A 10,631-nucleotide genomic window follows, 5' to 3' on the forward strand; every position below is an offset into this window, starting at 1 on the left:
AGCCCTAGGAACAAAGACAATAAAGTAATGGGAAAAGAAATAGAAAGTGACGTGGATATTTTCAAACTATCAAGTGAAATCTGTTCTTCAATACAGCCACATAGCTCAGATTTGTTGGGTCACTGTTATACCAAATAAGAACAGCTGCCTAACAAGAATACAATCCACTGACAAATGGTCGAGCCGCCCCAGGGAGAGAGGATAGTGTTACTAAGAAAAGTTGCTCAGAACGTGGGACGTCTGGTTGCCTTCTGTAGTACCAAGTGACAAAAAAAAAAAAAAAAATTGCAAGCTGAGGAGTTTTTCAGGAACTTTTTTCTCCCGTGTTTGCTCTGAGCCCAAAACTCCAAATTAGCTCAAACACCTGCTGCATTTATCAACTCTGTTCCTCACAAATATCAGGGAATAGCCAAGGGGCTCCTTCAGTTCTCCTGTGCAGGGCTCTTGTACACACAGACTTCCTCTCTACTGTGTGCATGAAGGTGAAAGGGAAATTCTGCCCTAAGTAAGCAGCCTCTGTAGGAACAATATATAAGCATACATATATATTTTCATCTGAAGAACCCAAAATGCTTAGAAACTATCATTAACTAAGCTCCTAAAATCTCCTGTGAAATAGGAAGGTAGCCCCATGGCTCTGGGGACATGGTGTATAATCTCTGGAGTTATTTGCTCTTATTTTTTATAATTTTTATCAGCCCATTTTAGTTGAGAATGAGATGGCTGGAAGCTAAACAAATGCTGAAGCTGAGACCTTAAAAGTGGAAGGCATTAGTGGATTTAGAAGCTTAAATTTTCCAACAAATGCAGTTTTATAGCATGAAGTCTCCAAAGCTGAACACCTCAGACCTACAGACATTGGGCTTAACCTACACGTAAAGGTCCCTCAGCACCGGATAGCCTTCACAGCTGCTGAGTTTTATTGCTAGAACCAGACAGTTCAAACTGAGGACATCAGCCAGTTTAATAAAAGCACCAGAAAATATCTCAACAGTGACCTATTCCAAGTATCATGTGTTATGGGCATGCTCATGCCTTATCACAAAGTCATGTTTGAACAGTTTGCTAGATGGTGAACAACAGCTTGCTACACCTGGTAGTGGAGCACTTGACCATTACAAGGAGAAGCTGAACTCTCTGAAAGCAAAATCCACTGCACACCAAGCACAGGCTCCAAAAAAGTAACAACACTGCACCATCTAAAGATGGGATGGAGAAGGAATAGGAAGAGGAAAAAACCTCAGTCTTCACCACCAAACGTTTTTCTCCGCAAGAATTAGGAGGATCTGGGAGTAAATTTGAGCATCAGACTATGTACAGATAGTCTTATTTTGCACAGATCCATGTCTAAGGTAAAGGGTCTCCTAGAAATCCTTCTGTACTGCAAACTATGTATATGTTGGTTTCTACTGGTTTCCCTAGGGGCCTAAACTGTGGACCAGAGCCTCCAGAGGGTGGGAGAGTAGGTGGAGAGGGGATGTCAATTGTCATGAATTCTCTCAAATAAAAGGAACGTGGTAGCTAGCACCATAAATGGGGCTAGACTTCTCACACCAGCATTGGAAGAACAAGCACTGGGGAGTTTCCATGCTAGAAGTTTAGACCCCAAGTCAGGCAGGGCCGACTACATTCGCTGGAAAATTTAAGGTGCTAAATCCACAACTTTGTTCCAGTTTTAAGGCTTCAGCTTTTGTTTAGCTTCCAGCCAGCTCACTCTCATCTCAAATAGGCTGGTAAAAGGATAAAAAAGAAGAAATTACTCCAAAGTTTCTAGACCAGGGCACTGTTTGGAATTCTTTAAATCAAATATATCTGGCTTTGCAGAGGGAAAAAATGTAGTGGGCATGGGTGAAGTAATATTTAAAGCACAGTCCTTCAGGGTTTTCACAGAAGTGAAAGCTTCCTTACTTGGGCAGCGCTCTCTGTCACTTGTGTTCAATAGCACAGTCACTGGTGTAGGTCTCAGCACCTGCCTTTTAGGCTGGATAGTAATGCCTGGAGTTCCCTGTGCCTTGCTTTGGAGGAAGTGCTGACCTAGCACAGCTCCATCTCTTAGCCACATCTGCTCTTCTCCAACTCCATAATTCCCAAGATTTCTTTTCTGGCAAGTTATTTTTTGGCTGAATCAGCTCCCTGAGCCAGTTCTCTGAGCAGCTTCCCTGCGTGGTCAGCAAAAGGGCCAGGACAAGCAGCCGGAGCCTCTTACGCTCTGCAGTCACTAACGCATGGAGCCACAGGCAGCGTTGGGTTTGGCTGGAGCTGAAAGGTGTGTCTCAGCTGTTTGTTTTTGCAGATGAGTGCCAGTTTGCTCAGACCACTAATAGCCCCATCCCAAAACTCAGCATTTGGCTACATGAATCCCATTCCCAGTTTCCCTAAAGACAGGCAGAAAACCAGCCCCACACACAGCCTTGACAGCAGGTCTTTGAGGTGTCATGCACCCATCATTTTCTTGAGGTTGTCTACTTAGACACCACAAATTCACCTGCTTCACCCTGATCCTGTTGGAAAAAATGTGATAGATTAGAATTTGATATAGCAAACAAAGACGTATTTAGCAAAATCTGAGAACAGATTTGAAGTCTTGGAAACAAAACCCAGGATATATCCTCAATTGTAGCCCTCAGGATTCAGGCAACATTTTGTCTTTCAAAGACTGCTTTCAGCTATGAATAATCTCAATTTCCATTTCCATCTGCCTCGTTTTGATTCCACTTTTACCACACTTGCACTGAGAGTGGCTCTACCTGGTGTCAGACCCTCCCAGTGACTGACAATGTGTGCACTTTCATGGTTCACACTTGATCAGCCACACAAATACCATTAATGACTCTTCCAGGAGCTGGGAGTCCATGGTTCCCAGCAGCCTGGTGGCCAAACACTCTCCATATGCAGTCTAGACTATTGATTTTAATCAGGACTGTTAATACACTCCGTAATATTAATACAGTTATTCATTCAGCTATGAATGCCTCCATTAAGCTCATTGGTTTGGGTTCCTTTATCAGCTTTGGCATAAAGAGCATACACTGCCACATAATAGGACATACTGGCTGAGAAGCTGCTTTTCCTGGACGTCTGACTGAGAGCATGCTCCCCCAGCAATTTTTGCTGGCTCTGTCCTCCAAAATAACTCTCAGACAAGGTACATCTTACCCAGACAATGTTTTCCATGCCTGGTAATTCTCCCCAGCTCTTTCTGTTCTGCAATGACCAGCAACTGAGTCTGACCTTTCCCCTTTCTTTCTCCACCTGGCCCTTACCTCTTCCCCCTAGCCCCATTTAACTCCATTCCTTTCTGCAACTCATGCCCTTTTGGTTTTCTCTCCCCTTATCTTCTTTTTTCTAAACACCAAAATCAAACATGGAAGATCGTAACACTGGTTGCCAGCATGCTACTGAATCCATTTCTTTGTTTTCCATTTTCCCACCCTGCTTCCCTTTTCACAACAAAGATCATAAAGGGTGCAAATCAGAGATGATTTCCTGAAGTAGGTTTTTCCAACACCCAGCCCAGTGGGGCCCCATTCTACTATATGCAATGCTGATAAGTAGCAGTATAAATATCTTCAAAGAGGGGAGGACCATAGCAACATGATAAAAAACAGGTATCCAGAATACTAGCACCCCTTGATTTCCATCATCTGTCAAGGACTATGTTTATATCTGCGATTCACATTACTGGATTTCTTTCAGACTGTGTCATACGAACAGCAAGTCAACTATTTCTCCACACAAACCAGATAACTAAGATGCATCTTGTTCAAATGTATAGGTAGAATGTGTTTCAGAATTATCTGTAACCCAGAGAAGCATGAAGGAATACAGATTGGGTTTTTTATTTTAAATTCAGTGATCAGAGCCATGTTTTTGTCTTGTGTTGAGAAAAATAAGGCATAAATCCCCTCCCTTCTCTTTAAACCTGTTCCTAACAATATATCAGAATCCATTCTCATCTGAGCAGTAACCAAATAATTTTCAAACATGGTAAAGGCATCTTGACCTCAAAAATCACACTTTTGAATTTTTAAAACAGTACTCTCATTAAAACATATAATTAAAAAAAAAAAAAGAGTCCCCTGGAGAAGTGGTTCATGTTTTCCACACATAGAGAGCACCCCAAATAAACACAGATGCTGTCTTTCCATGTTTTCCAGTGCCCCTGAAGTTAAAGGCTGCTCTTGAAGCCACTGAACACATATGTCTGCACCACCAAAGACACTGAGAACCTGGACATGCAGGATCAGAAACCATCCTACCTTCTGCCCTCGATGACTGTTTTCCAGCTGGGTAAAGTAAATCCTTAAAAAGAAAACAAAATCAATGCCATTTTGTGTCCTGCAAGGACCACTCTCTTCACACAGCCATCAGCAGGGAGGGCTCAGGGCTTTTGGTGGGCAGCTCTTGAGCACTTGCGTCGGAAAAGTGACTTATCTAAGCAGAGAAGACTTTGGAGCTGGGGTCAGCCAAGGGTTTGGCAGTGGGCTAGGAAAACCTTCATTTGTCAGGTTCATGCTCTCCAGTCATGCCATAGGTAGGAGTCACATCCCAGAAATTAGCACAGGAGCACCAGAAATGCAGAGCGAGCAGGGCTGCCTGACTGGGACCCTATGCCAGCAGATATGCCAGCTGGATTTCATCCCCTTGGCTGCCAGAAACAGCTTTGTATCATCACTCAGTTAACTAATGCGCAGAAGGCAACTGTAATGTTGGTAGGCAATTGCCTCTTAAATTAGGGAATTATGAGGCCTTCCACAGTCAAATTATGAGGATGCACAGTAACCCCATGAATAAGGGAGCTGTCACGGTCAGCTAGGTTGTGGGTTCCTTTTACGTGGCCAGAGGTGCAAGTCGTAATAACTTCTACCTGATAGAAGTGACCACTTCTCCACAGAGCTGCAGTAACTGGCTCTGTAAATACCACAAGACAATTGCACATGAGGAAAAAAAAAAAAGAAAAAAAAAAGTTGATACAAACCACCTCCAAATTAAGTTTCTTCAGAGGGAGTAGGCTCATATGTTTCACTTTGCATTTGCAATAGCCTCAGTGTATCTGCACAGCTTCTGAAGTGGGTGACAGAAAGCTTCCTGAAGCTCTCATAATGACCTCAACACATCTTAACGTTGACAATGGCTAATGCAGGCAAAACAGGGTTCAGGACAAACCAGGAATCTTTGAGGTGAGACATAGCAACCTTCAAAACCAGCCATACAAAAGCCATTGCTTACAACAAATTGTCAGTTGCAGACTTCTTTTTTTTCAGAACAGGAACATTTCCATCATATTTGGAAAATGCTTCACACTTCGTGAACACTACTAATGAAAATAAGTAAAACAGAAGCTGCTAAATAATAACAGATGCCAATATAAACAGGAAGGAGCTCTGGATGCCCAGTCTGTGACACTAAGCCATTGCCAAACCTGTCGGCAAGCAGAAGGTGGGTGAGAAAAGACAGGGAAGATGGAATGGATCTGCTTGATAAAAAAACCTGGTTGAATATTATTCAATTTGAAATACATTAAAAAGTCCAGGTTTCAGTCAGTTGAGGTGCCAAACATTCAGGTAGTTTAAACAACCTACAGGTTGCACTTATGGAGGTTTAGATATCTCCATTTTCCTTCAATGGTTGGAAATTTAGATAAAATAACCACTCGCTGTTGAAGGGGAACATATAGAGGTGACAGCTTTCTTAAAAATTCTTTTTGAATGTTTTGAGAAGAGTCAGCATTGATCAGAATTCACATTTCAAAGTTTCACAGAGGAAGCAGCTTTGGGCACAGATCTAAGGAAAGCAAGCTACGTTTGCAACGCATATGGCAGTCCATTAGCATTATATTTTTCAACACTTGAGTGAAGTCTGATTCCCTGCATGTTGACTGGTGAGCTACAGCATAAATTCGCTCTAGCCCAGTATTTATAGCTGCTGGCATTCAAGACTCAGTAGCGGTGTCTACTCAGTGTCTCTTCACATGAAGTCCTGTAATGGGCTGTCTTAGCCACAGGCAGGATAACAAGCCTTACCTTTCCTTGCATCTTTAGGTCAGCATTTCTTAATCAGCTGTAGTGAGTTAACAAGCCTGGTGTCATTGCTGTTCTGTCCTCCACTAGAACTCCACTCTACATCATTAAGATATTTAGAAAGAGATAAAACTGCATATTTCACACGCATTTCTCTTCTGGCTGACCTCAGCTGTCAGCACTGAAGAAGCTGCTACCACTGACACACCACTACTTCCAGACCGGTTCTGCTGGTACTGCCTCACTGTCCAGTATCACTGTTGCCTATCTTTGAAAGACTTTCACATGCCCACATGAATGACTTTAACCTCTTACTTGCCAACAAAAGCAAAAAAAAAAGGTAGTGCTTTAGTCACGGGTGTTGAAGGGAGGCTGGGATTTGCAACACACTATCCCATCCCTACTCCGAGCACAGCCTCCATAGAGCTGCTTGGGAAGAGTTGCTTGAGAAGAATAGAGATTTTAGTTCTCCCTCGTCTGTCTTCCTTGTGCACGTTTTTCTGCCCTGAAAGCTTACAAATCTAACCGGGTATTTTGCATTTGTTGCATCACAGCTTATTATGGCAGGAACATAATCTCAGTTGACACTTCTCAGTGAAAGGAATCAAGTAAGACTCCCAACACAAGAGGCAGCCAGTCCATGAGCACTTCCAGAGACCTGAAAAGGAGCAAGTGGATGTTTGAAATCTCCTCACAGAAGGGTGTCAGACAGCTGTTTCTGGCTGTATCTATGACCAGCCAACTAAGAACCTGAAGACACCCTTGTGAGGTCAGATTAAAGGACCACTTATGCCAAAGTCTGGTCCCCAATAGTGGCCAGCAGCGGATGCGTAGGAGAAAAGAGCATAAGGGCCATAGACTGAGTAATCCCTTCCCCGGTACATGCTCCAAGCTTCCAGCAACTGGTCATTTAGAGACTTCCTCAGCTAGAGGCCGCATCCAGACAATTGTATTTAACAGCCACCAATGGACCTATCATCTATTAATTTGTATAATCCTTTTTTTAATCCACTTATACTTTCGGCCTCCACAACATCCCGTGGCAGTGAGTTACAAATTTTAATTATGTACTGTTTGAAAAAGTACTTCCTCTTGTTAGTTTTAAATCTGCTGCCTGATCATTTCATTGGTTGCTCCCAGTTGTGTCAGGAGAAATACTGATTAATCATTTCCTATTCAACTTCTCCACAGCATCCACAGTTTTACAAACCTCTATCACCTCACTCATCCATACCTACCCTCACTCACCCCTTCCTTAGTCTCTGCTCCTGGCTATTTCTAGCCCTTCAATACCCTCTTTGAACACCAAAGAGCATGCAATATTTATGTAATAGGTGCATTTTGCATGTAAGCGGTAGCTCAACAGAGGTTTTCCATCCTCTTCTACTCTTGTTTCTACTGTGTCTTTTTGGTCATAGCTAATTGTGAACTGAGACTTTCAAGAAATCTTTCAAACAACTCCAACATCTTGGTAGTTGATTCAAGATCAGCTACCAAGGATGGTAGCACCTCATCGACGGTCCAATATGAATCCATATGTGCTAGACTCACTTTTCCTTTCTCCCTTGTGCATTATTTCACTTTTATCAAAATGTAATCAGATCTGTTGGTTTATCAGCTAGTCAAAAATATCCTGAAACTCTTCTGCAGCTCTTGGCAGAGCCCAACATTTCACTACCTTGTATAATGATGCACTCAGAGATTTAGGTTATCAACCCCTTCTGCTGATGGTTGTTCCAACTCATTGAACAGCACAGGTCCTGAAGGGAAGGCCGTAGCAGTTTCCCTAGTCTGAAAAAGCCACTGAAAATTGCAAACAAGTTACACTGATCACCCACATCCCCATGCCTGCTGACTTAGCCACGTCTGTAGAGCATAGCTCCCCTCAGCAGCGACATGGCCACTGCTCCCCCCATCACTCCACAGTGCTACCAAGTCTGTTACACGTTCTGTTAAGTTACCCCGCGTGGAAGTCAAATCCAGCTCCTTCAATCCCTTGCAAAGACTCGCATCACCATTATTATTATTTACTTAATTTATCTGGCACTCAGTCCTATTTAAGAAATGGATCTCCCACCAGTTATGTTGGCATCCAGCATATTCAATATAATTATATTAAGTATTACTATTATTCAATGTTATTTTTGGAGTGAATACTAGACCCATCCACCTGGCATGCTGCTCGGTCACCAGCAAGCTCTTGGCTTGCTGCACCTACCACACCAGGACCACTGAGATGAAGACAGCCAGCTGCTCGAGGTGGGAGGGCTGCACTTCTTATTTTATGCTGAAATTAAACTTCCAGATGCATGGGCTTACACCAGCAGAGTTTGCCTGCAGCAGTATGAGACATCTGGACTGCAGAAATCTTGCTCAGAAACCCCTCCTGTGAAGGCTTTGCCTTGCAGACCATCAGGACTCAGTGCAAGGATTAAGGGACACGGAGGCAGGGAGGGAGAGGGACAGTGATGGAGTAGCTGCATGCCCCCAAGATAAGCCCTTCCCCAGGACTTGCCCTGCCATCCCCAGGCTATTTTAAATTTAGAAGCCCCTCAGCAGAGGAGCTACATGCAGACAAAACTTCCCACCTCAAAGGGCTCCTGGAGTCACCCATGGGGTGAATCAACTTTGGCTTTGGGGCTCACTTGGTGTTAATTTGAAAGGTCTGTTCTATGGGCTCATGGAGGAGAAGGAGGCAAAGAACCTCTGTATCACAGCCATCATCGTTGGGGCTAAAAGGACGCAAGGCCTTGCTTAGCCTAACTCCTCTGAGCAGGGTGGAAAGGTTAAAAAACACCAAAATCAAACTGTAACACTCCTCTCAAGTGCTGTAAATTATTGGGGTGAAGGGGGAAGAAAGGGAGAAGCAGGAAATGGTAACTTATTAGGACTCCTGAAATGACACTCCAGCTCTCACAGGGTTTCACAGCTCCTCACCTGGTCAGAAAGTCCCAAGCAACAAATCAGTCCAGGATGTTGTGCCGTCGATGGCTGCTGCTGGACACAACTTCAAAATCCAGCAGAAATGAAGCTTTTTCTTGCTACAACAAGCACTTACCCCAGAGAAATGCAACTTCCTTTGCACTTTAAAGCAACCACTTACTCTGCTTCATTATCCTAGAAACGGCTCATTATACCTGCAGAATTTCTCATCCCCCCCTCCCTTTCCAATGCATATGCATGCCCTTCTATAATGGCCTTTTCCATGAACTCCTCTGACTTCAGCAAAATTGAAGTTGAATTAGTATTTCAGAAAACAATTTAGACATTCCTACCAAACTCCGCAGTTCCTTGGAAACCCAGCAAAGCTCGTGTGCAAGCTCTGGGCAATGGCACTGAGAAGAAAATGCAACCACTTGGAAAGGTTTCTTCATTTAAGGATGACATGAGCAACTACAGATGAGCACACGGCAAGGATGTAAAATGCTCAGGTTCCAAGTTATGAACAAGCTCCTTGTCCGACTCTTCACAGCCCTACCGTAGCCATCAGAAGCTTCCCGCAGTGCTCCTCCAGTTGTACTGCATGAAGCCTTCATCCCTTTTCCCATCATCTCAGTGGTAAACACCCACGCAAGAAGTCTACTCGTAGAAACTACATGCAAAATCCCTGAATGCCCCAGGGTCCAACAGCAAGTAGAAAAACATAAAATAAAATAAGACGGGGCGCTGTCTCTGCCTCCTCATTTTAGCTATCATTTTGGCACATGCCAGAACATTACCCCAGGTGAAACATCACCAGGTAATGAACGGGGATTTGCATGCAATTCCGGCAGCGGGTATCACCACAGGCATTGCTCAGTGCAAGTTTTTTCCTTCTCAGGGTCTTCACAAAACCCATCTCTGCACACCAGCTGCGTGATAAATGGCTGCAACATCTAACACTATTTGTACTTTTAATTGGATTATCAATTGACGTGACATAATCACTGATGTTTCTGCACAAAACCGTGTTTATTACACTGACGCAGAACTGACTCAGAGCGCAAGGATGCTTTGAGGTTTCTGTGCTTGATCAGCAGATTCAAATCCCTTGTTGCCAGATGGGCACAAATTGCTAGACGGTTTCTTCCCAAAAGACAAGCTTTGACTATCTTTCCTGACAGCAGGAACTAGTCATGTACCGATTAGATGCACATCCTTTCCAACAATGGCTTCACAAACACCAGAATCGAGTATCCTTGGATCTTATAACCCTCCCATTCTAAAAGTCAAGTTTTTTAAAACGTCAGTGGAGATATCCTCAGATTCTTGCTTTTCCACTAATGTGCAAAAACCCCTCCAAAGGGTGCACTGAAGAAAAGCTCAAAGAAAGACGGAACTGCAAAGTACAAGGGAAAATTCTTTTTAAAATGCCCTTAAATATTTCTGATTTTATATGCAACAATACTCTTGTGTCCCTTCATGCTCTTTAGGTCTACCTCTGCTCACTTTAAGATCAAACTGGCATTTCTGCCAGCAATTCATTAAAAGCCTGCTCTCTGCCACTCCTCTCCCTCCCCACCTGCAGGCAAGCAGGGATCTGGGCCTCACAAGGCTCCTGTGGCGTGGGTGTTATTGGCTGTCTGTTTTGGCAGCCTCTCCTCCTTTCTTCCAGCTCTGTTTTGAAACACA

The sequence above is a fragment of the Eurypyga helias genome, unplaced genomic scaffold (assembly GCF_000690775.1).
Source record: "Eurypyga helias isolate BGI_N326 unplaced genomic scaffold, ASM69077v1 scaffold8508, whole genome shotgun sequence".
In the NCBI taxonomy this organism is placed as follows: Eukaryota; Metazoa; Chordata; class Aves; order Eurypygiformes; family Eurypygidae; genus Eurypyga; species Eurypyga helias.